Genomic DNA, 19,724 nt, shown 5'->3' with positions numbered 1-19,724 from the left:
TCACCAACTGGGACAGTGAGTGACTTTTGGGTCATTAGTTTCAACGTTTGCTGTTGCAACGTGTCCAGAAATGTTGTACTTTTTCCAGATCACCAGAGCTGGAAAGCAGCTTGAGTAAGGCTAGTCAGTGAGTGGAATTTTCCAGCTTGCATTCATCAGGCGTCCTTGACAAACACAGATGATGGGGTTAACACACACACACAGAGCGTGCAGAGCTCAGGGTGTGCAGAGCGCCACCAGCATATGTCAGATTGTAGACTGCAGTGTTCTACAGGAAGTACAGTGAGAGCCAAAGAAAATGAACGGTAAGATTCTCTTTAAAGGCAAAGCGGGGGAAGGGAGAGGAAACTGTCTTCCTGTTTTTCTGTTGCAAAAGGAATTTGGAAGTTGGCAAGGAAGATCGAATGTTTTCGCAATAGGGTAAACTCAAAGCAAACTGTTATAACTTTGAAACCTCCATTTATTCTTTTGCTAAGAGAATTATCCTTTTCTTTAAAACTACCGATGTCTAATCCCTACGATGTTATTCTTTAGAAAATATGTTGTAACCCTTCGTGCTAGAGTGGGCAGCTCAATGCCTCCCATTTAGCTGGTCCTCTGAGGGTAAATATTTTGGTCCCTAAGGTTGGTGGCAAAGAAGTAGAACAGGCGCTAGGAAGCAGAGGATCTGCCTAAGAACCATATGGCTAGATCTCTGACACTTTAGAACTGAGTGTGGTGTTTCAGCAGGCCTTTTTTTGACAGACTTAAAGTGGTTTTGCTGAAAAGGAGCCAACACTTCAGTGCAGTGAAATGAAGCTCATGTGATCTTCCATCTGCTTAGACTGGGATTGAGAAGGGCCTACAGAAAGCAGCTCAAGCAGCAGAGCTCTCAAAGGCTGCAAGATGTTTTAGCCTTTATTTGTTCCAGTTCAGCAGCACATTTTTTGTGCTGTCTTCTGTTGTTCATTTTTCTTCACATCTTTATGAAAGATGATTAGGAAGGCTGAAACGATATTTGTCCCCCATATGCAAGCACTTATCTTTAAGTTGCCACATCCCTTTATGTTTTCCCAACAGCCTTTCAACGGTAACATTTACCACATATCCCTTTGGTGAGCTCCGATTGCTAGGTTCAATGAGAGCAGGGAGTTGACTTGAATATTTAATTAAGACCAATCATGGGAAATCCTGTGATATCAGCCCTAGTCCAAATCTGTTCACCTCTTTTCATTGCTCCATTCCATCACAGAAAATACACGTTCTGGTGTCAATGCTATGACATCTCAGTACCATGAGATGATTATTCACTTTGTAGGAAAAGTAGGGACACATTCAACAAGATAGGATAGGGTGAAGACTTCATTTTGTTTGATACGTGGGCTACTTGAAGGACAGGACTTTTCTGTGCAGACCTAAAAAAATTCTCAGATGACTAGAGCCTGATGGAACCAGAGCTATATAATACTACAGGTATAATGAACTGTCCTGTGTCTACATTGCTTATGACCTTTGAAAACAAATGGCTTGACCTTTTCCTCGGTCAATAACCACAATCATTCCTTATAAAGATGTACTTCTGTTAAAAAAACGAACATCATCAGGATGATCATCAGAGGTCAGCCGCAGAGAATTTTTAACCAAATCCACAGATTTGCAACTTGGAGTAATTAAACCATAGTTTGGATATATATGCTGAACCAGAACAAACATCAATAATATTTTGAAAGCCCAAAAGTGTTTTAATAGAATAAAAGCAGAGCCCAAACATTGAAACAAAACATGTTTACCCTTGGTTTACAGAAGACAAAGAGAGCAGAGGACAAACTTCAACTAAAGCTGGAAGGAAAGGACACTGAGAAAAGTTGAGAGAATTTCAGTTCATAAAGAGGTCTAGCATTAATACAACCTGTTAATTTGAGAACAATTAAGGAGAAATAGAGAAGATAGCCTTGATTTTACTCCATGAGTACGCACTTGTCTGAAGTGTCAGCTGTGGCTCAGTGGGTAGCACGCTTGTCTTTGAATCAGAAGGCTGTGGGTTCAAATCCCATTCCAGGGACTTAAGCACATAAATCTAGGCTGGTATGCCAAGGGAGTGCTGCATTGTTGGTGGTGATGTCTTTTGGATGAGATGATAAATCGAGGTCCCGTCTGCTCTCTCAAGTGGATCTCAAAGATCCCCTGGCAATATTTCGAAGAAGAACAGGGGAGTTATCCCCGGTGTCCTGGCCAATATCCCTCAATCAACATAACAAAAACGGATTATCTGGTCATTATCACATTGCTGTCTGTGGGAGCTTGCTGTGTGCAAATTGTCTGCCATGTTTTCCACATTACAACAGTGACTACACTCCAAAAGTACTTAATTGACGGTAAAGTGTTTTGAGACATCCAATGGTTGTGAGAGGCGATATATAAATGCAAGTCTTTCTTTGATAATGAGAGGGCACAGATTTAAGATGATTGGCAAAAGAACGAGAGGTGACATGAGGAAAAACTTTTTAACGCAATGTGTGGTTATGATTTGGAATGCACTGCCTGATAGGTTGGTGGATACAAATACAATAGTAGCCTTCAAAAGGGAACTGGATAAATACTTGAAGGAGTAAAAATTGCAGGGATATGGGGAAAGAGCGGGGGAGTGGGACTATCTGGATTGCTCTTCGAAAGAGCCAGCTCAGACTTGATGGGCCGATGGCCTCCTCCTATGATTCTATAAGTGTGTCAGAGGGAAATTCTCTAACCTTATCGTATTTTCATTTCCTCAAGTTAATTATATTTGTAGCAGGCTCCCATCATTTCTGTCACTCTCAATTGAGAACTCATTTCTGGGGGAAAGAAATCTGGTGCTGTTGCAGTATTTGGACCATGGCACCAATAGAACATCAGAAAATAAGGGCTTGGAAGAGTAACTGAGAGAAAAATGTGTAAGGGTGTTGCAGCAGGGCTTAAACCTCCTAAGTTCTCAGACTCTTCCAACGAAGGTTTTAATGGCCCAGGGTAGAGAAAAGAGGAAGTAAATCTTTGGGACTGAGGGAAAGAGACCAATGAAATGGATGGTACAGGTCCAGTGAATGATGGTGGCCTTGGTAGTCAGTGTCCCTTCAACCAATCTGCAGGGCAACTCAGGAAGAAGTTCAATGGCCTCACCAAGCTAGCTAATGGAAGAGGAGGCAGTCACACCTTGTACCAATGTAAATTCACATTTCCACCCAACTTTCCCTCTCTGTGTTGACCACCATTTACTACTTACTAGAAATGAGCACAAGGCGTGAGGATAACTTTCATACCCCCTTCTTTCCCCTCGTGTTCCTTGACTCATGGTCTAACAGTTCTAGGCCAATATTTTAAGATTGAAGTGATACAGTATGAGAGAAGTCATGCCAGGGAGATCAGTAGGTATCAGAGCTTGACGGTCCTCAATTATCATTATGCTATCAAGCATATCTGGAGACCACGGCACACTATCTGGCAATGGCTGAGGACACTTGTCTCTGCAGACTCCAAGTCAGCAGCAAGACAGTTGTACCCAACTGCTGTAAGCAGACCATAGCCAACCTGCACCCAAGGATGGCACTGCCAATATCACTCCTCTCAACTTTTCTGTTCCAATCTTCTACCAGACTAGCATAAGGATCATCCAATGCATTGCCTACAGATGTGTCAAACAGGTGACTGATGGATCAGTCAGCATGACTAGCACCTTTAGTCCAGAACCAGGGGTCACAGTCTAAGGATAAGGGGTAAGCCATTTAGGACCAAGATGAGGAGAAACTTCTTCACCCAGAGAGTGGTGAACCTGTGGAATTCTCTACCACAGAAAGTTGTTGAGGCCAATTCACTAAATATATTCAAAAAGGAGTTAGATGAAGTCCTTACTACTAGGGGGATCAAGGGGTATGGCGAGAAAGCAGAAATGGTGTACTGAAGTTGCATGTTCAGCCATAAACTCATTGAATGGCGGTGCAGGCTAGAAGGGCCGAATGGCCTACTACTGCATCTAGTTTCTATGTTTCTATGTTTACCTCCTTTTCCACCAAGTAGCAACAGGAGCATGTCATCACAGTACTGTATTCCCAATACATCTGGCTATCTGGGCATCAGATACCATGCTCCCTTTGTGCCATCACCAATCTCTCCTCGGAGCTGCTGGTTGTGCACCCTATTATGAATGTTCATTCCATGTTATAGATTGGTTTCACCGAGGCCCATCAAGATCAAACAAGAAAATTAAAACTCAAATTAATTAACAAAGTAAAATTTCCATACAATGCAGGACATAGAAACATAGAAACATAGAAACATAGAAAATAGGTGCAGGAGTAGGCCATTCGGCCCTTCTAGCCTGCACCGCCATTCAATGAGTTCATGGCTGAACATTCAACTTCAGTACCCCATTCCTGCTTTCTCGCCATACCCCTTGATCCCCCTAGTAGTAAGGACCTCATCTAACTCCTTTTTGAATATATTTAGTGAATTGGCCTCAACAACTTTCTGTGGTAGAGAATTCCACAGGTTCACCACTCTCTGGGTGAAGAAGTTCCTCCGCATCTCGGTCCTAAATGGCTTACCCCTTATCCTTAGACTGTGACCTCTGGTTCTGGACTTCCCCAACATTGGGAACATTCTTCCTGCATCTAACCTGTCTAACCCCGTCAGAATTTTATATGTTTCTATGAGGTCCCCTCTCATTCTTCTGAACTCCAGTGAATACAAGCCCAGTTGATCCAGTCTTTCTTGATAGGTCAGTCCCGCCATCCCACATGATCATCTGTACAATGACAGCACTTCCAATCTGTAATGCCACTCCACACAGCCTTAAATTGATGAAGTCAGGCAATCCTGCAAATTCTATGTGGGCCTGTTTTAAAAGAATGTCTTACTTCCCAAAGACACTCTTAAATCCTGTAAATCTCACAAAGCTTAACTGGTAAAAGACTTGAAAATTACATGTTAACGTGAAGTCTTCCATCTTTAGTGTTTTTCCCACAAGAATGTTTGCACAAGCTCAATTATGTTTTACTGCAAAAATTCAATCACATTTTACCACAAGGGTTCAATTAATGTTTACTAGCAGAACTCAATCATTTTTACAAAAGAATTCAAACATTTTACTGCGAGAATTCCATCAATCTCAATCAACCCTGAAAATGTCTTAGTTATTCCAGACTCCTGGCTCCAAGGGGTGTGTTTGTGCAATTGCATGTGATGACATCCTTATGTGTTGAACAGGATCCAACACCTACATCCCACATATTAGACCCCCAACTGACATCTAGCAATGTAACCATGCACACTGATACACTTCTTTGAGCCAGCTTTTGGGCAGCGACATGCAAAATGGGGTGGATGAGCTTGGATGGGTCGATTGGCCTTCCTTGTCCATATTTAATGTGTGAAAGGGCACAAGGAAAGTTGGTGTGGGAAGTGACAGAATTCACACTGGTGCGATAGGGGGCTGCTCGTCTGAGGGTGGAGGTAAGGCACCTTGTGAGGCAAAACTGAGTCTGCTTTGCTCTGCAGCAAAACACGCTGAACCTGCCACTAGGGTTACCAACTGTGGTTGAATGTATTCCTGGATGTTTCATCATATGACCTCCCGCCTTTGGTCACCCAACACATCCATCCTCATGATGCAACATCTTCCCACACCGATCGGAAAACAAAGACACTTCATTATCCAATTGGATGATTCTTGACTAAGCCAAACAACCTTTTTTCCCATCTCCAATATTTTTATAACTAATAAACAGAACTGTCCAAAAGAAATTAAAAATCAGTTTTTAAAATCACTACAGTTTTTTTCTCCCAGTGTTGCTCACAGCAATGTCCTGGAGATTAATCTTCAATTCTTGGAGACTCCAGGCCAATCCTGGAAAGTTGGCAATCCGAGTTGACACTGAATAGAAAAATGTTCAATTCTTTAATGAGAAAGCACAAAAATCATGAAGAAATAAGGAATAAAAACACTTTCAAAATCTCTAAATGCTAAGCTTTTGTACTTCTTTCAGTCCAGTTTTACATTTCATATACTTTATCTTCACAACACAATTCACACTGGATCATTATATATATATGGGGGCTAGATTGGTTTGCTTCAGATTGCTACATAACCCAGCCCATAGATGTCCATTATTGACCAGACCAAATCAAGCAACAATAGGACTACAATCCAATGCTGAGGAAAGTCCAGCTTAACATACTTGCCAGAGAGACATCAAGCCCAGAGAAATACATCCTGGACCCAGAGAAGTATTACTAACATTATTTTATTTGGGTATAATTCCACAGATATGACCAATGCCATCCTAAAATTCAATATTAATGATTGCAATAAAATAACTTAATTCTTAATAACCATCAATAAAATATAAATAATCATCAGTCTAACAGTAACTTAATTGTAAGCTTCATAATTCCTTAGCACTCACTATGTTTCTCTTAATTACATTTATAATATAATTACATTCAATGTCCAAGATTACAATTTGGTTTGATTGAGAATTAAAGTCAAAGTAGGTCTCCTGTATCAAGGTTGTCTCCTGGGGATGTAAGCTTAAAAGCATATAATGTTGTCTTTGAGTAGCAGACTCGTTGTGGCATTAGATAGTGCTGCTCTCCTCAGGGATGCTCTGGGGTAATCTCTGAAACATCTCAACAACAACAACTTGTATTTATTGTAATATGTACATAGTTCCGCCCAGTGGACTATTGTGGTATTGCAGCCATTGCTGCTTGCAACAATAAAAAGGGAACTAGTCACCTGATTGGTTCCTGAAGTTATCAGCCATCTTAAAGCCTATGGGCTAGATTTTCCATTATTTTTGCATGCATAATGCCCACTTAATGTCCATTTTAATGCTGAAGTTAGGTGCAATGCCCAGATATCGCCCATTTAGCCACAAAATGGAAACTGATGCCCATTTTTCGGACACTTGTCGCGAGTGTTACTTTCACTATGTATGTAATGCCGGGAAAAAATACCACCCTGTAGTAGAACAAATTAGTCAGGGGGGAAATTAATTTAGTAAAGTTAAAATCTTAGGCAAGTAAGGGTGAAAAAGGCAGAATAGCTGAGCTGCTGAATGACTTATTGAATGCATAATCTTGGAACAGAATGTGTTTTGTTGTTATCAAAGCTAGAACAAAGAAAAGGTTATAAAACTCAGCTGAATGCATCATTAGAACGAGTTGAGGCTGAGGTCTAAAGAAGATAGATCATTCTATCACAGTATAAACCAGATAGTTGGGAAAAATACACTTCAAGGCTAAGTCACATGGGGTGGTAAGAGATTACGGGGAACAAAGGATGGTTGAAAAATACATAGCAACTGATTGAAAACAGTGAGGTTGAGAAGTAACTTATTAGATAAACGGCGCACAGGGGAAGTAACGAAGATTGCTGTCAAAATAATTTTATTAACCAATTAATTATAGTTGTTAGGTGAAAAGTTTGTGATGCGGCAGGGAAACACCAAATGGAAAGCCTCTGCGCGGAACTTCATGATTTTGTATGTATTTTGACTGCAAAAAAACAGTAACCCAAGATTGTTCGGAGAGAACAACTGGTTTGGGTCACCGAGTTATTGAACTCATGTAGAAGATGTTTCTCCCTCGATGGAGTACTTTACAATAAACAATTCTTTTCTCTAAAACAGACTTGTGTTGAGTATCTTTGTAATACTCCCCGACAATTGGCACTGCGAGCAAGGTACAATGGGAAACCGACAGACGGATGTTTACAGGGGCATCACGAGTGAGTATATTTAAACTACCATAATCCGACGTGAGCTGCTACGAAACGTGTCTGTTGCCTGGGGTACCTGAATCTGTGAAAAGTCTGGTGCAAAAGACTTAAATGTGTTGTATATCCGTCACTATTTAAGTCAAAGTAAGGTATCGATGGGATTGTAGACTCTAGGTTCAAGTGAAACCGAGTAGAGGGACAATCAGTATCTTAGAATACAGATAAATCGATAGGGTATCGATGGGATTGCAGGCTCTAGGGTTAGGTGAAACCGATTAGGGGGATAATCAGTATCTAAGAATACAGTTTAAAGCGATTTTTAAAAATTGGGGAAACCATAGATGCTGGGTTTAAGTGAAACCAAGTAGGGGGATGGTTAATAGCTGAGAATATAGTGAAACTGATATGTTAAGTGACGGATGGGATCCTAAAATAGAGCTGGCCAAACAAAAAGAATTAATAAGCTTTGTTGAATGAAAAACTGGTGTGAATGTCTGTCTTTAAATAAAAGTGCTTGTGTGCTTCTTGACTGTGGAATATTTGAGGTGGAAATGAATGAATTTTCATTTGTCTGAAAGCCTGCCTTTTTTTAAAAAGAAAAGAAAAATGGTGTAGCTGTCTGTTTGTTTAGCTCCACCCACTTTTTCAGACAGAGAGTTGAAAGTTTTTAAACATTTGTAGTGTTGTCCTAGATGTGGGAAGTTTTAAGAAAGTTTTAAGAACCTACAATTGAATTACATTTTAAAGTTAGAAACGCAGGTACGGATTTATTTTGATGATAAGTTACGGAGCTAGGAAATGCACAAAGGATAGGTTTGTTTAACAAAAGATAAAACGTCAACAAAAAAAAATGCGTGGTCCCGTTTTTTAAAAAAATTCCGACACGCTCACTTACTTGTCAAAAGAAAACACGTAATCATTCATTAACTGGGTTGAAAGACAAGAAATTTAGTCTAGGAATGAGATAAAGAAAGGAGAAGGGAAATTGTAATGCCTTTAAAAAAGCCTGCGTGGGTCTCTCAAGGCTACGGGCTGGGGGAAGATACGCCCCCGTTTTCCTTTGTGTAAAATCTTATGTTAAATGACATGAAAGCTTCTAGCTCAGTAAAAAGTGTTTTAAATAAAAGGTTGGCAGTACAATATTTAAATTGGGATTTTGAGATATTTCGGGTGATTCTCCTTGATAAACATTTTGGTTGTATTGGAAAATCTCGGGTTTGGAAATCTTTTTAATAAAAGTACACATCTGTGTAACTTTACTTCAACTACTACGTCAGAAGCTGAAGCTTAAAAAGATGTAATTTATGAGTACTGTGTCACAGAATATACCTTGAAGTTACAGAGCAAACGATTTTCTACTTATGCTATTCCTACTTGGATTGGAGATTTTAATGTTCAGCTTCTAAAACTGAAGTTAGGTACATAATTATAAAATAAATACTTTGCATTCTGTGATCTGTGAATTACTTAGAAACAATGGACTCAAATTTCCCCAGGAGTTGCCCCGCTTTTTTTGGAGCAAGTAGCTTTTTTTTGAGTAACTTAAAAATCGCAAATTTCCCCATTTAACTTGCTCCAGTGTAAGTCAGTTAGTTAGATTTTTTTTTAGTTTCTTTTTTTTTCTCCAAAAGGGGGCATGACCAGCCACTTATGCCTATTTTGGCCATGGAAGCAAATTTGGCCAGCTAAAAGTTACTCCAAACTAACTTAGGCTAGTGTATGTGGCCACTTTTGTAGGCACAGAAAAACCTTACCTATGTTAAAGAAATCAGCGTAGGTAGCCATAAATAGGGGAGGAAAGGTGAATTAGAGGATTCTAAAGCACTAAACACTTTCACAGCATCAGCACAACATCAAAACAACTTCAGCACAACATCTTCACGACATCATCAAAAATAAATGAAAGATAAATCAGCTACTGAAAATAGAACAGTCCTGCCTTGCCGACTGCAGAACGCACTGGCTAGCCCTTCGGCTAGAGCTAGCGGCAGCAGGCACGCATGACTGTAGGGGTAAAGGATTTTTTTTTTACAGTTGTTCCTAAATGTGTGGTGATAATGGAACATGATTCAGTTCTAATGCAAAAAATCTTTTATTGGAAAGTTTACAATGCACTTCAACAATAACAACAACAGCAAAGAAAGGTTGCACCCATCTCTCACCCACATATTGGGGAATGTGCACTTCCTCATAGGTGCGTTGATGATGGTGGGTGAAGGGGGCTAGGGGCCTGGCTTGGGTCTCAACAGAGGCTGGTGTGGGGATTGCAGTTGGAGTGGTATTTGATTGTTAGGCCTGTGTGCCCTTATTGCAGCAGCTAGCTCACTCATGGCCTCTGCCATCATTTGCACTCCCTCTGACATGCCCGCCCTCAGTTCCCGTCTCAGTGCTGATATTTCTCCCGACAGTGTCGCAACCTCATCACGCACCCCACTGATGGTGGCCACGAGTGATCGGGTAAGATCATTGGTCTCCTCACCCAATGACATAACCTGATGTACATCTGATGAAAGCTGCATCTCAGGAGAGACTGGTCGGCTTCTCCTTCCCCTTGCCGTGGGTCTGCATAGCGGCACCCTTCCAGTGCGAGGCGCAGGCTGGGACAGTGAGGCCCTGGGTGTTCCAACCTGCATTCCACCACCGCAAAGTGTGAAACCAAGGAATGTCGTGGCAGAGCTCATGGAGGTGTCTGGCAAAGTGATGCCCTGTACCATGGACTGATCCATATCACGATCAGCATTCTCCTGTGAACACAGATCCATGGACCCCTCCTTCCCCTACCGCGGACGCATCTGGATCTTCTTGTTGATCTTCAGGATGTTCAGAATTATCTTCTTGTTCTGCAAAATACAACAGATCAGTCAAATGGTTAGCAGGAAAGGTGGGTGGAATGAGTAGTCTCACGCATAGCAGGCCAGTCAGCAGGTTGATTTGAAGGGTGACAATGCATTTTCATGATTGACCCTCACCCTTGCATGTGGGCTCAGCTTGTGCAGAGCTGATTCTTTTTCTGCAGGTGCGACTCAGCAAGGTAGTGGCCCTCTGTTCTAGTGGTGATAGTTGATGCTGATTTGGCGGTCCTCCTCCTGTTCTAATTCTCTCCCTTTTGTTGTGGGCCAATTTCTTCTGCAAAGATGAAAATATAATTTTTGCCACATGGTGAGCTTCTGATGGATGGGACATATACAGATGATCACAGCAACAATTGCAATTCCATTTAAAATGCAAGGTAATACTTACACTCACTACTTGACCAACATCCTGCCATTCCTTTTTGCACTGGCTTCCACTTCTTGTGGTCTTCACCCCTGCAGAGAATTCTTCTGCAACTAGGTTCCAGTGTCTCCTCATTTCTTTGGGTGGAACTTTTGTAGGACCACTCTTACTGATATCCATATCTCTTCAATGACAGTGACTAGGTTCTCCACCTCCTCATGCAAGAAGTTCTTTGTCATTGTTGCACGCTCTTGCATCATTGGTGTATTGGATTTACACTCAGGTGATCTTGAAAACACACAGTTCTCACCTTTCATGCATCTATGCAGCACTCCTTTCCACTCCCTCAGCCACCTAAAAATCACAATTCACACCTTACTTTCTAATATGATCCACTGCCAATGCTGCTGAGGCACCGAGGATGTTCTCTCTTTAAATGGCAGATTGCCAAGGCTCCTGCCCATTTGCGCATGCGCACACACTTTAACGCGCATGCGCGCATGCACAAACGGTCATGCGTCCCCCTGTCGGCACGCGAGGCCACGCCAGGCCCAAGCCCCACCCCCCTGCCAGCTGCGCTGAACAAGCGTGGCCCAAGCTCCGCCCCCCCCCCCCCCCGCAGGTTTCTCAGCGCCAGCCACGGGACCACAGGGATCCAGGAACGGCCAAATTATCCCAATAAGTTTTCGGCGCGTTTTGTCCCCCACGAAGTCGACGTACCACATTTAACTACGCCGCTCTAAACGGCTGGGGAAATTTGGGGCCTATAAGCATAAATGAGAAGTCCAATATTTTAAAAAAACCCAGTATATTTGACATTTTTAATCCAAAAATAAATACAAATATTACAAAAGGGGTGCAGAAATTAGGATGGGAACAGTGAAGAGTTAATTTTGTTGTGAAGGTTTCAAGTACCACTGATTAAGAAAAGGCGCAACAAAACACTCAGATACATTTAAAATAAAATGTTAAATTTGATCTCTTTTGAAAAAAAGAAATAAAACTAAAAGGTTTGGAAACAACCTAGAAATGCCATTTGGGGAAGACGAGGATTTGACACCTCAGGAGGTGAGGCCATCAAACATGACGGCCGGATAAAACGACTATTAAATGCTGCTAGTAAACCCTCTAAAGCAGCTGTAATCAAGGTAAAAGCCCACCAGAGAGTGGCAGACGAGGTTCAGTGGGGAAATGAAGCTGCTGACAATGCTGCCCGAGAGGCGGCTGAAGTAGAAGTAGAACCAGTTTTCAGCTTTACTACAGAAGACATAAACATAGTAAAGTTACATACAGATGTAAGTGATAGAGAAAAGAAAGAATGGAAAAGAAAGGGAGGAATACTAGGTACAGATTCAGTATGGAGGAAGGACAGAAAGGTGCTGGCCCCTTCCTGTATCAGGAAAATGCTCATGGAACTGCATCACGGCATCAACCATGCCGGGCGCGGGGCCATGATAAATAGAGACTGGTGGTGGCCAGGTATGGGGCGGGACATTGCAAAGTATTGTCAGCAATGTATCACATGCGCAAAGCACAACCCAGGAAGGGCTGTAAAAATAAAGATGGCTCACCAACCATGGCACCGGGGGGTCATGGGAAAACATACAGATAGATTTCTCGAAGACGAAAGTACTGTTTGGTAATTATAGATTTATTTACTCGGTGGGTGGAAGCCTTCACAACTCGGAATTGCACAGCCACCACCGTAGCACGGATCCTAGCAGAGGAGGTAATTCCCCACTGGGGGATACCCACCCAAATTGACTCGGATCAAGGAACTCATTTCACGGGTTAAGTAATGAAAGAAACTTGTAGAATATTCGGTATTAAGCAAAAGTTTCACATCCCATATTACCCCCAAAGTTCAGGGATGGTAGAAAGAATAAATTGGACCCTTAATACCACCTTGAGCAAGGCAATACAGGAAACAGGGCAGGCATGGACTGAACTCCTACCAACAATAGTAATGAGGCGGCGTGCCACCCCAAACAGAACCATGGGATTAACCCTGTATGAATCAATGACCAGACGCGCAATAAAGTTACCCAAGGGGATAGTTACAGGAAGGGCAGAATTAGGACCAGTACGAGATAGAATCAGGAAGTATGTGATGGAATTGAGTGAGCAGTTGAAAGGTATGCGACAGGAGGTCCAAGAAAGACAGAGCGAGGAGGACGAAGGGACAAATACCTCAGCAAAAATCCCCGAGGTGGGGGCTAAGGTAATGGTTAAGGAAGTGGCAGATATACCAGGATACGCATCCAGGTGGAGCGGACCGTATGAGATGGTAATCAGTGGTGACACGTGTGCATCATAAAATGAAGCTGGAAGCTCTAGGGAGCCCAGAAGCAAATACCCACACAGGAGGGTACAACAGCTACGTAAAGCAGCTCTTTGGGGGCGGCATCCAAGTGTCAGGAGCCTTTATCTTGAAGCCACAAGATAAGTGGGTAACAAAATGTTACCTGAATATTGTAAACCAGGGGAATTAAGCTCGGGAAAGCGCATGGTAGTTAAACCTGGAACAGAAGTAATTGTACATTATCTGGACCCAGAGAGGGACACAGTCTTAGAACAGTTCTTGTTGAAAGCAATAGAGTGGGTCATGTATCAGGAAGAGAGAAAGTGTTCAGGTCCAGCAGCGATGATTAATTGGCAAAAAACCTATTGTCATAAGCCCAGGACTAACAACACTACCACCAATTACTTGCCCCCTCCTTACTGAAGGCCCGCCCGGTGGGTTGGTGACGTGATCGGAGGGAATTTTGTTATTTGATAATGTGCAGCATGAAATGTTACCTGTGAGCATTGATAGAGAATTCAAGCTCTGCAACCTGGCTGCAATTTTGAGAAAACACAGACCACATTGCATTAAGTCATCAATCAACTTGACATTTTAGGACCTTGGGTTGCGAGCCAATTAAAGGTTAAAAGACTATCAATTGAGCCAATAAGGTCAAAGAAGGCGAGTTTTTTTCTGTAAATTGAACCAGGTATAAAAACAACCATTTTGGCCATGTGGTCTCAGAAAGACAAAGGCCTGGCTTAAAGCCAGAAGCTTGTTGCTGCTGCCAGAATAAAGTTACATTAAAACTACAACCGGAGTTCGTATTTCATTGGGAATTAAGAGATCTAACAATTTTGGCGTCATGAACACGATCGCTGAGGGAAGAAACTAAATTTTGGACATCGGATCTACATACTGAGGTAAGGACTCCTCTTTATAAAAGTCCTCGGTCAAAAGTCTAAATTCGCCTCTCCTTCTACGCAATTCCGAAAGCCTCCGGTTTGCGAACCCTCCGGTTGGTAGTCAGCTCGAGGTCCCATAGATGTCTAACTTCGGCGGTGTGTTAGTTAATTAATCACCGACCCACTGATCGCTGGAAAGTCTACGACTCGAGACCCCAGTAAAGAAATCAGTATTATGGCAGCAGGAGATAAGAGCAAAGAATTGCCTACAACTGTTAAAGGCGGGCGGGCACCACCTGAGGTTTCGATAGATGAAATCCTCCAACAGTTGAAAGAATACATAGAGCAACAATTCAACTTATCTAAAACCTGTATTAAGATCGAACAAAAGTACGGAACCTCCAAAGGACAATGGTCCTTGGATGAGATTAAAAGGATCTAGGGAGAAACGACCCGTATGAAAAATAAAGAGCGAACTAGATGGTCCCTAGCCGTTATGGGACAGATCCGAAAGCGGAATGAAATTATAATGCGTTCCCAACATGATCGAGAACTGACCAGTACAAAGGACCAATTGCAAGCTGTTTGTGCACAGCTGCGACAGAAAAGACTTGAACTTGAAAAGTCGGAAGCGGAAGTTAAAGATCTTAAAGGTGAAATTAAAGAATGGAAAACATCATTAGGTCAAGAGACAGTAATAGGAAAAGGAAAATGTATTGGTCAATTCTCAGGGTACCCATATTTGGAAAAATTAAAAGCGCAAGCCCGAGGACACGACCGAGGAATAGATACGGATTCTGAGACCTCTGACTGACGATACAGGGTCGGAGGATGAAGAATTAGGGGTGCGCTTTGCCCCGTTTAAAAAAAGACGAGTTGTAGTCAAATCAGAAGAGACTGCGGATGAGGGCGGAACCAAAAAAACGAGGAAAAGGGTGTATGCAGAATACTTATTTCATGATCCGGCAGACCCAGAGAAAATTGATAAATGGTCCAAGGAATTGCCCAATCCAAAGAAAGGGGGAGTAAAAACGTGGGACCAATTGGACCGCTTAAGAAATATATATCAACTTCATCCCTGGGACAGAGTGCAAATTTTGACCATAATGGTGCCAAAAACACAGGGAAGAAAATTGCACGACAAGGTAGAAGAAGCTTTGGGGCAGGATGAGCAGGAATTAAACGCAGGATGGGAGGCGATTAAACACTGGCTGCAAGCCTTCAGTCCAGTCAAGACAGACTGGGGAAAAATTGCAGCCTGCCAACAGAAAGGAACAGAGGAGGTCCTGGAGTATGACGAGCGGTTTAGATGCACGTGGCTAGAACATTTGGGTATGAATAATACAGATGAGGAAATGGATGAACAAGTGTTTGGACCCCTGAAAGCAGCTTTCGTGGCAGGTCTAAAGCCAGAACTGTCCAAAATGCTTAAGGTAGTGTTACCGGACTGGGAAGGTAGAGGAACTACCTTTGCAGCATTGGTGGATCGATGTAACCAATTAGATCGGGGTATGGGAGCTAAAGTCCGAGCTGTACAGGCTATGGGATGGAAATCCCAGGATTTCGATAAACAGTTATTCGGAAAATTACCCGGAAAATGTCATTATTGTGGGAAAGAAGGTCACTGGGCCAAGACGTGCAAGGCAAAACAGCAAGGTCGCAGCCGGGGAAGAGGACGCAGCCAGGGATACAATTCAGACAACAAACCAGGCTTGTCACAAGATACCGACCTCATAGTAGCATTTAAACGCCTGACAATACAACAACAGAAGGAGTTACTTGGAATAGCAAAAAACGATTAGAGCCCGTCCTGGTCCCCCTCCTCGCACTAATACAACAGAGGGGAGATGGGATATATATAACTGTGAGGGTGGGCGATAAGGATGTGGACTGTCTTTTAGACACAGGGGCGGAATTAACATGCTTACCCCTACAATATGGAGACTTTTTGCCGTTGGATGGTAGGACACATACAGCCTATGGAGTTGGGGGCCATAAAATGGAAATTAAAAGGACAACACCGGTACTTATAGGGCTGGGTCCACATGAACTAACCACGCCGGTCTGGATAGGCCCAGTAGATCAACCCCTTTTGGGAATGGACGTTCTAATCCAAGTAGATTCATCGTTGCATTTTGAGGATGGTCGGGTGACATGGTCAATTAGAACTTTGAAGAAAGAAGAATTGAAGGAACACCCGATATGGGCTAAAGATAAGAACGATTGTGGCCTACTCCAGATGGAGCCTGCGTCATTTACTGGGACCAAGCCTCCATGCACTAAACAGTATCCCATCAGTCCAACTGCCATTGCGGGAATCTTACCGGTTATTCAGCAATTGGAGAAACAAGGGGTGCTTATTAAAACGCATAGCTCCTCCAATAGCCCCGTGTGGCTGGTACAGAAATCTAATGAGACTTGCCGTTTGACTGTCGATTATAGGAAAGCTAACCAGTGTATTGATCAAAAAGCTCCTTTGGTCGCAGATCCCTCCACTATTTTTAATGCCCACAAACCGGAACATAAATATTTCTCGGTTATAGATATGGCCAACGGATTTTGGTCGGCGCCTCTGGCACCGGAGGTTCGACAGTGGTTTGCTTTCACGGTCCAAGGACAACAGTATACTTGGACCCAGTTACCGCAGGGTTTCCACAACAGCCCTACGGTATTCCACATGGCTTTACAAAGCCATTTGTGAGAATTACCTCACCTGTCATCCACAGTCATCCAATATGTAGACGATATCCTGCTAGCTTCAAACACGGAAGAACAGCATGAACAAGATTTACGAGCTTTGCTGGACCACCTTTGGCTGAAAGGACATAAAGCCAGCATCGACAAAGCACAAATATCCCAAGAAGAGGTTGTATACCTGGGACAAAAGATTTCACAAGGAAAGAGAGAACTTACCCAGGATAGAACTGCAGCCATTCGGGATGCTAAAAAACCCACCACTATTCAGGAACTAAAGTCTTTTTTGGGATTGTGTAACTTTAACAGAAATTGGATTGACTCCTTCACACAGCTTACTCAGCCATTGAATGATATCTTAAAGGGGAAACGTGCCTCTAAAGAAGCCATCACCCTCACGAAGGAATAGTAAGAGGCCTTCCTGAGTTTGAAAAAGGCTTTGTTGCCTAAGGGCCATGGAAGCTACATGTCGAGCGGTAATGATCACTGCGGGTCTAATCCTCGACCAAAAGCTGATTGTCAAGTGTCCCCACACCGTACATACTTTGCTGTCTATGAATAGAATGTCTCAGGTGACGGCAGCTAGATGGACCCACTGGACAGCAGTTTTGGAAGCTCCTAATCTCCATATCATCTAGGCCAGCCCGGTTAATCCCACAACTATGCTCCCGCTGTCAGAATCGAGGGAGCAAGAGGGGGGAAAATGTGAAGAGCATGACTGCGTGGAGATTTTAAAAGAAACAGAAGAAGCAGCCTTAGCAGCAGAGGAGCCTCTGCACAACCCAGACCTCATCCTGTTTACAGATGGTTCCTCCTTTGTTGACAATGGTACCAGAAAAGCAGGATGGGCAGTTACAACCTTATATGAGGTAGTGGCAAAAGGATGTTTACCCTCAGGAACATCAGCACAACAGGCCAAGTTACGGGCCCTGTCAGAAGCATGTCGAATAGCAGAAGGACAGACAGCTAATGTCTACATAGATTCGCGTTATGCTTTTGGAGTCGCTCACGACTTTGGTCTATTATGGCGGAAAAGAGGATTCCTCACTGCTGCTGGTACACCTATCCGAAATGGAAAAGAAGTCCGAGACTTACTCGAGGCCATACAATTACCTCAGGAAGTGTCCATCCTGAAGTGTAAGTCCCATACCAAGGAAAATACCACGGAAGCACAGGGAAATGCCCCAGCCAACCAGGCAGCTAAAGATGCCGCCTCACAGGGCATTCCCCCAGAAGAACCAACACAGATGTGCAGATTGAAAGCACTTAGGACTCTGACACGAGACCTTCAAACAATGCAAGGCGAGTGTTCCCGAGAGGAAAAATGGACATGGATTGAGGCAGGAAGTAAGCTATGTGAAGATGGAGTCTGGAGACAAAGAGTTACTGACAAGCCAGTCGCGCCACAAGCGCTTATGCCTTTTTTAGCCCAACAGATCCACTCGTGGGGACACTTAGCCTCACAACAGATGACAGCACGGTTCCAAAAAAGCTGGTGGGGTCAAGGATTTAAAAAACATGCCCAGCTTTTAGCAGACCGCTGTGTGGTTTGCCAGAAAAATAATTCTGGACCCATCACGGTAATGCCCCAACTGAGGCCCCCTGCCCATGTCGGACCATTCCAGCATCTGCAGGTTGATTATATATCTCTTCCTTCATGTCAAGGATACACTAACACTCTTGTCATGGTCGACAGATTCTCTAGATGGGTAGAAGCTGTCCCAACTAAAAGAGCCACAGCCAATCACACTGCAAAGGTCTTGTGTAAGGATTACATTCCCCGATGGGGAGTCCCGAGTAGCATTGACTCAGATCAGGGAACACACTTCACAGGTGCTGTCTGCCAAGAAGTCTGTAGGTTACTGAACATTACGTGGGATTTACACTGTCCTTATCATCCACAATCATCAGGACAAGTAGAGCGAATGAATCGAACTCTGAAACAACAGCTTGCCAAATATCACCAAGAAGAAATACCATGGCCCCAGGCACTACCAATAGTGCTATGTAGCATTAGGGCAACCCCGAACAGAACTACAGGTCTAAGCCCATTTGAAATTATAACAGGAAGACCCATGTCGCTGCCAGGAACTATCGATTTACAGAAAGCTGATGTTCACTTAATGAGTGACACTTTGTTATCATACTGTCAGAACCTAACCAATGCTATTAGTTCTGTTTCCCGACAGGTATCGGCAGCTTGGGGTAATCCACCCGAAGGAGGACACGACATCATCCTGGGAGTCTGAGTGTATGTGAAAAAGTTGCATAAAGAACCTTTTGGTGCCAAGTGGGTGGGACCTTATCAAGTGTTATTGACCACCCAGGGAGCTGCTAAGTCCAAGGAAAGAAAGCCTGGATCCATGCTTCACACGTTAAACAAGCACCCATAACTGAAGCTGAAATCTAATAAGGACAATTACTTTTTGCCAAAATGTATAAATTTACTGTATTACTGATTGTAGGTATTCTAGGCATTTGCCTACTTCTTACTAGCCGACCCTCTGTACCAAAGGGAAATGGTAGAGTACCAAGGGAATTACATGTGAATACCTTTTTATATATGTCATACATTTGTGCCAAACAAGTTAACATTTCTAGTTGTTGGGTGTGTTCGTACATTCCTATTCACTCAAAGGGAGGGATTCACTTGAGGCCAGTTCCCTTGAATATCTCGGAAATGGCTGAGTGGATAATTAATCAAAACAAAACAGACAAGGCGTTTCAGGATACGGAAAACTAAGCACGTAAATGGAAGTCAGCAGGTTACAATCTGACTACCTTTGAAGGGGGATACCAACCATGCTACAATAATTCCAAACGGCTCCCATTTTTTGTTATCACTAATACAATGGGAATAGGAAGACCAGGGGAATTGGTCTGTCTGATTAGAAAC

The 19,724-nt window shown here is 43.0% G+C and overlaps 1 long non-coding RNA gene across 1 annotated transcript; it reads left to right on the top strand.

Annotated features, from left to right (window-relative positions):
• The first annotated feature begins 266 nt into the window (after positions 1 to 266).
• Positions 267 to 19,093, top strand: LOC139276764 (uncharacterized). Its single transcript, XR_011595990.1, has 3 exons — positions 267 to 305; positions 7,641 to 7,738; positions 19,018 to 19,093. It is a non-coding gene; the product is annotated as an uncharacterized lncRNA (long non-coding RNA).
• The last annotated feature ends 631 nt before the right edge of the window (positions 19,094 to 19,724 follow it).

This window comes from Pristiophorus japonicus, chromosome 12, assembly GCF_044704955.1.
Source record: "Pristiophorus japonicus isolate sPriJap1 chromosome 12, sPriJap1.hap1, whole genome shotgun sequence".
Classification (NCBI taxonomy): Eukaryota; Metazoa; Chordata; class Chondrichthyes; family Pristiophoridae; genus Pristiophorus; species Pristiophorus japonicus.
This window is presented reverse-complemented; position numbering and strand designations above follow the sequence as displayed.